We start from the raw sequence: 6879 nt of genomic DNA, 5'->3' as shown, positions 1-6879 counted from the left end.
AAAAATAATAACGGTTCCAACAATACAAATTTTTTTAATTTTTTTAATTTTTCAACCTTTATTTCTTTACTGGAATTGTTTCTTCAGTCTAAAGTCAGGCATAAGCCTCTTTCATCCTAATAAAAAGCCAAAATTACCTCAATGGTCCCATGATCTCTTGATCTTTTTCGACTCCAGCAAGTTCTGGAAATTCTGGTCTTTATATTCCAGAATAATATGACGTGAAATTTTATAAAATAGACATGCATGAACAGAATTGAGAGGAAGATCTTTTCCACCTTGGAGGAGTAAGGGTGGGTAGGAGAGCAGAATTCAAGAGAAAAATTGTATCTGAGGAATATATGAAGCATTGGAGGGGGGAATTGCTAGCTAGAGATATAAGAAGAGGAATCTTAGGGTAAGTAAATGGGTAACTTACTTACCTATTTACGGTAGATTACTTACCCATTTACTCACAGCATTTTATGGTAAATGCTGTAGACTGAATGTTTGTGTTCCCCCAAAATTCATGTTTTGAAAATTAACCCCTAGTGCTCGCTTCGGCAGCACATATACTAAAATTGGAACGATACAGAGTAGATTAGCATGGCCCCTGCGCAAGGATGACATGCAAATTCGTGAAGCGTTCCATATTTTTTTTGAAAAAAAAAGAAAAAGAAAATTAACCCCTAATGTGATATTAGGTGGTAAGTCATCAAGGTAATTAGATCATGAGGGTAGAACCCTCATCAAGACATTAGTGCCCTTACGAAAGCAACCCCAAAGGGCTCCCTTGGCCCTTTTGCCCTGTGAGGACACAGTAAGAAAAGCAGGCATCTGTGAACCAGAAAGTTCTGTTGTTACAAGCCACTGACTCTATAGTATTCTTTTATAACAGACCAAATGGGCTAAAAGAGTAGGTAAAGGTGAAATCACAGAGAAAGGAAAGTCTGGTATATGAGATCTGGTGAGTAGTCTAGTTAATCTGGGGTATCATCTGCTCAGGCTGCTATAACAAAACACTGCTGACTGGGTACTTTCAACAACAGAAAATTGTTTCTCACAGTTCTGGAGGCTGGAAGTCCAAGATCAGCTCTACAGACAAAAATCTTCCTGCCATGTCCTCGTGTGGTCTTTATCTTTTCAACTACAACCTTGGTGTCTCTTTATATATCCAAATTTGCTCTTTGGACACCAGTCAGATTGGATGAGGGACAATCCTAAAGATCTTAACTTCATCACCTCTATAAAGAATTGGTCTCCAAGCACAGTTTCATTCTAATCACATTCTGAAGTGGATTAGGACTTCAAAATACAAATTTTGAGAGAACACAATTCAGCCTGGGATATAGGGGAGCAGGGAAGATTAGGCCAGAAATGTAGGTTAGGGCCAACTCATAGATGCCTTGGAATATGAGAATAAGAAATCAGAACTTCTTCTTTATGCAGTGAACTCTATGAATGTCTGACATGACATTCCTTACCTCTTTGGACTGTTAAATATTGAAGGTGAAACCTAATATGACTTATTTACCGAAATTATTTCTATATATTATAATGTATATTTTGCAACAACTGAATTCCCTCTAAAAAGCCTTGCTTTGAGATATATATTCATATACTTCTATTTATATCCTCCTCCTTCAAACCAATCTAAAAAGATCCTCCAGATATTTAGAATATTGTCTGAAACAATATCTTTATAGAAACAATGCTTGAAACACTTTCTGATTAACACTTGAAGGCATTCACTCAAATGCTTAACAGCTGAAGCTATTCTAAATATAGGCCACCTGTTTTTCCCAAGGGAGTCTGCAAAACCTGAGTGGCTGAGAGAAGCACGTTTACACGGGACATCTCTCCGTGGCAATGTGGGCAAAGACCTTCAGAAAGGCAGAGGAGCTGTCCTTGCTCTCTCCAAGGACAGTTCGTGCAAGATCCCTTTTTCAACACAGGAGTCAGCACTGACTCCATTCTCAAAGGAGAAATTGAAGGTCAAGGACACAGATTAAATACCAAATACACCACAAGCCTTGGGCTGGTTTTTCTCTGTTGTGTATTGTCTCATTTCATTCTATTATTGTCTTTCCATTTTATAGATAAGCAAACAGACTCAGAAAGGTAAAATTACTTGCTCATAAGAATAGAATAATGAGTTGAACACGGTCTTATTCCAAAGTCCACTGTGTTTGCCATATGCCATCTTAAGTGGGTTTTCTCTACCAAGATTATGTAGGTCAAAGAATCATCAGCCTTTGTTTGAATCCCATCATCAGCTCTCTGCAGGGGGAGGACACCAGGATGCAGTAATGGTTGTGGGTCACTATCAAGGATCTGTTTGAGGACAAACCTGAAGCAAAACAGTCTCTCAACCTGCACATGCTCATATACAGCAATGTATTAGGTTGAACCACATGAACATTTTTGTGAATCGAAATCTGTCAAAATTTTATATGATGCAACCTAATTGTTTATTCCTGGTAATAACCCAAGAGGTAATAGCTATAGCTGCTACTCTACTTAACAATGGAGATTTTCTACCATAGAAGAGAATTGTTCCTGTTCTTTAGCCTCAGGCACACCTAGAAAACAAGTCTCCTCTTGCCTGGGGGGAAAAAACCCAATGTCATCCTCCACTCCAGGAAATATACACTCCTCTGGGAAGACAGGGGAAAACCACATGCACATGGAGCAGAAATTCAGGCATTCCCCCTTGGATTGCTCTTTCCATAATTAAGGATGAGAGTGTGTCCTAGAAATACTTGCAAATAATAAGGTGTTTAAGATGAAGAAAAATACTAAAGCAGGAACCACCCTACAAGAGATTCCAAGGGGATCATTACACATGAGGTATAAGCCTGCACCCAAAATATTACAGGTCAACGCGCTGGAGGTGCCAAAGGAAAGTGTGTCCGTGATCACCCTGACTGAAGAAGTGCTAGCTTCTTTGACTGATTGTTGATGTTCAGTTGCTAAGTCATGTCTGACTCTTTGTGACCCTATGGACTGCAGCCAGCCAGGCTTCCCTGTCCTTCACCATCTCCCAAAGCTTGCTCAAACTCATGTCCCTTGAGTGATGGCATCGGTGATGCTATCCAACCATCTCATCCTCTGTTATCCCCTTCTCCTCTTGCCCTCAATCTTTCCCAGCATCAGGGTCTTTTCCAATGAGTCCGCTCTTCACATCAGGTGGCCAAAGTATTGGAGTTTCAGCATCAGGTTTTTATTGACACCGTGAGTAATTAAAACTCAAATTTAGGGGCATTTGTCAATTTCTCCAATATGTAGAAATCACTGAAATTTTAATAGGCACATCAGAACACCCTGGGGAATATTGCCACCTTTAAGATATTTTTAAGAGGTATTTGATAAATTCCCTCTAAAATTTCTAATGAAAACATCTTTTCTCAAACACCAAGAGGATAACTTCAAGAAGAATTTTGAAATTTCACTTCCTAGCATTTTCTTCCTCTTCAGTAGTGATTCCTGTGGTCATGAGGGCTGGATGAGGCTTTACTTAGAAGGTCACAGCTTTGCAAAAGGAGGAACATACTGAAACACTGAGCTAATTAAGAGCCATAATCACTGCATGTGGATTAATCTGAACCAAAACTTTATTCTCATGCCTCAGTCCATAGGAATTTATGAGAGATGGACACTAATACTTGCTGCATTTATCTTTACTCCCTATCAGTTTCCTAGGAGAACATAGATTGGGAGGTTTTGAATATCTATTGCAGAGATATTCCAAATCATAATAAATTCATGAGAAAAATCTGCCTTGAATATGTGAATTCTTTCTCTTGTCTTAAGTCCTTTAAATCCAAGCCACTGAAGCCTTGTATGCAAATAATATTAGATATTTATTAATTGAATATTTATGACATATCAAATTCTGTTGCTATTGTTGTTCAGTTGCTAAATCATGTCTGACTCTGCAGCCTCATGGACTGCAGCATGCCAGGCTTTGCTGTCCTTCAGTATCTTCTGGAGTTTGCTCAGATTCATGTCCACTAAGTCAATGATGCTATCCAACCATCTTATCCTCTGCCACCTGGTTCTCCTTTTGCCTTCAATGTTTTCCAGTATCAGGGTCTTTTCCAATGAGTAGCTCTTCACATCAGGTGGCCAAAGTATTGGAGTTTTAGCCTCAGCATCAGTCCTTCCAGTGAATATTCAGGGTTGATTTCCTTTAGGGTTGACTGGTTTTATCTCCTTGTCCAAGGGACTCTCAAGTCTTCTCCAGCACCACAATTAGAAAGCATCAATTCTTCAACACTGAGCCTTCTTTACAGTCCAAGTTTCACATTCATACATGACAACTGGAAAAAACCATAGCCTTGACTGTATGGACCTTTGTTGGCAGAGATGTCTCTGTTTTTTAATATGCTATCTAGGCTAGTCATAGCTTTCCTTCCAAGTTCTTCATGTATCTGTTAACTTATTTAATCCTCACAAACTCCCCACACACTATTATCAGTCCCATTTTATAGATGAGAAAACGGAGTCAAGGAGTGTTTGAAATCTCAAGGTCCCACATCCAAGATGTATTTGAGCAAGATATTAAAACAGATATTTTGATTGCAGTGAATGTGAAAACCGCACAGTCATGTCCAAATTTTTGTGACCCCATGGACTATATAGTCCATGGCATTCCCTGGGCCAGAATACTGGAGTGTGTAGTCTTTCCCTTCTTCAGGGGGTCTTCCCAACCCAGGGAAACACAGGTCTCCTGCATTGCAGGCAAATTCTTTACCAGCTGAGCCACAAGGGAAACCCAAGAATACTGGAGGGGGTACCCTATACCTTCTAATATTATTTGATTGTAGAGTCTACATTTTTAATCACCAAAATACTGTCACTCTTGAGAAACTGGCTCTCATGGCAGCTGCCCCACCACTACCATCAAATAAGAACCTTCATGATAGTTTAATGGCCACAAAGCACCCAAGGCCTCTACAGAAAATCCTCCACCCATGACACTGAGTAATCCTTCCTTCTTTAAAAATGTCCTCAAACTGCTTTCTTGTCCATTGTAGCCAGTGAAAGTCTGCCTGATATACCTGAAAACCAGTTAGAAAGTCACCCTGAAGCTGCCACCTTAATAAAGCACCTGTCAATCAGAGATTATCTCTGTATTTCATCTTTCTGCTCTATGAAACTGACTCTCCTTTGAAACTTGGAACTCCTGCTGAAATGAAAGTGACAGCAGATGGTCTTCCTTTATTAATAAATAGGCTCTGTTCATTTCATCTCAGAATTTTGCTGTCTTTGCAAATCAAACACAAACCAGATTGACCCTTTCGATTTACAATTATGTTAAAATAATTACATTCAAAGTATCCACAGTTCTTGGGCTCTTGACCCACTGAAATTACAATCAATTTTATTAAAACATAAAAACTGATCAAGTATTACTTGATTCTAATTGAATGTTTGTTTACTTGATAGATTAAGTCATTATAAAATAAATAATTAGAACATGGTTTCCAATAGAGGAAACCATTTGTTCTCTATAGAGAACAAATAAAACTACCTCTTATCCACCTTAGTGGGTGGTGTTCTCATAAATACATGGAAAACATCTCTACACTGCATCGGGTTTAATGAGATATGTCATTTGCCCCAGATATGCCAAAATGGTCCTATGCTTTAAGCCATACCACAATCTGAGCATTGTTATATAGCTCCATGTACCTTGAGCTTTAAAGAACCCAGAATACAAAGTTTACTCTTTAGACTCTTCATTTGCAGCTGTAAGTAAAGAATTTATTTGCCAAAAGATAAACACTGCCACCTGCTGAGATAAGAGAATAAAATTGAGTAAGCTTACCTACTTTTAAAACAATAGTTTCTACTTTTCATTAGTGAGATCAGTGAAAAGCAGGCTTGTTATTCCTCAGTAAAGTACAAGGACATCTAACTTGTGATCACTTGATTAGACCTCACAGTCCCAAGAAAGTAGTAGCAAAGGCTACTTTTGATCAAAAAGTTTCATCCAGCATTTCCCACAAAATAGAATAAAGAAGTCTTTGTGCTCACTGTATTTACAGCTTCTAGATAACTTTTCTGGGATTCTCATCTCTTGCATGACCACAGAGAGTCATAAACTCATTTTTCAGTTCTAGGCAATTGAACCTCAAGCTCGAAACTCAAGAGGAATAAAGAGAAACAGCATAAAACTCCTAGAAGAGAGCATAGGCAAAACATTCTCTGACATAAATTGCACACACTTATGTACAAAATTCTCTGACATAAATGTTTTCTCAGGTCAGTGTCCCAAGGCAAAAGAAATCAAAACAAAAATAAACAAAAGAGACCTAAACAAACTTAGAAGCTTTTGCACAGCAAAGGAACCATAAAAAAAAAAGCCAATATACAGAATAGAAGAAAATATTCGCAAATGATGCAATAGACAGGGCTTAATCTCCAAAATATACAAATGTAACATGAACCATTTAAAACTGAGCAATTCATTACTACTTGGTATATTCAGAGTTTTGTGCAATAAGCATCTCTAATTCTGAAACATTCATCACTCCTAAAGAAAACAGCACACCCATGAAACAGCTGTGCCCCACCCTACTCTCAGTCGTTGGCAAGCAACAATCTACATTCTATCTCTTTGGATCTACCTATTTTGGGTATTTCATATAAAGGAAATCACACAAGAGGTGAGCTTTTGGTCTTACTTCCACTGAGCATAATATTTTCAAGATTCACCTTATCAATATTTCACTCATTTTTGTATAGATATATCACAATGTATCTCTGCAGCACTGATGGACGTTTAAGCTATTGTGAATAGTGCCTTAATGAAAATACACGTGCATGTCCTTAAGTACCAGTTTTCAATTTGGGGGGTATTTATTTCGAAGTGAAAATGGTATATGGGCCATA

General features: G+C 38.3%; 1 non-coding gene across 1 annotated transcript; it reads left to right on the top strand.

Moving 5' to 3' along the window:
• Positions 1-530: 530 nt before the first annotated feature.
• Positions 531-637, top strand: LOC138434785 (U6 spliceosomal RNA). Its single transcript, XR_011254865.1, has one exon. It is a non-coding gene; the product is annotated as a U6 spliceosomal RNA (small nuclear RNA).
• Positions 638-6879: the final 6242 nt, after the last annotated feature.

The sequence above is a fragment of the Ovis canadensis genome, chromosome 2, assembly GCF_042477335.2.
Source record: "Ovis canadensis isolate MfBH-ARS-UI-01 breed Bighorn chromosome 2, ARS-UI_OviCan_v2, whole genome shotgun sequence".
NCBI lineage: Eukaryota > Metazoa > Chordata > Mammalia > Artiodactyla > Bovidae > Ovis > Ovis canadensis.
Note: the sequence above shows the minus strand (reverse complement) of the source record. Positions and strands in the feature narration are given on the sequence as shown.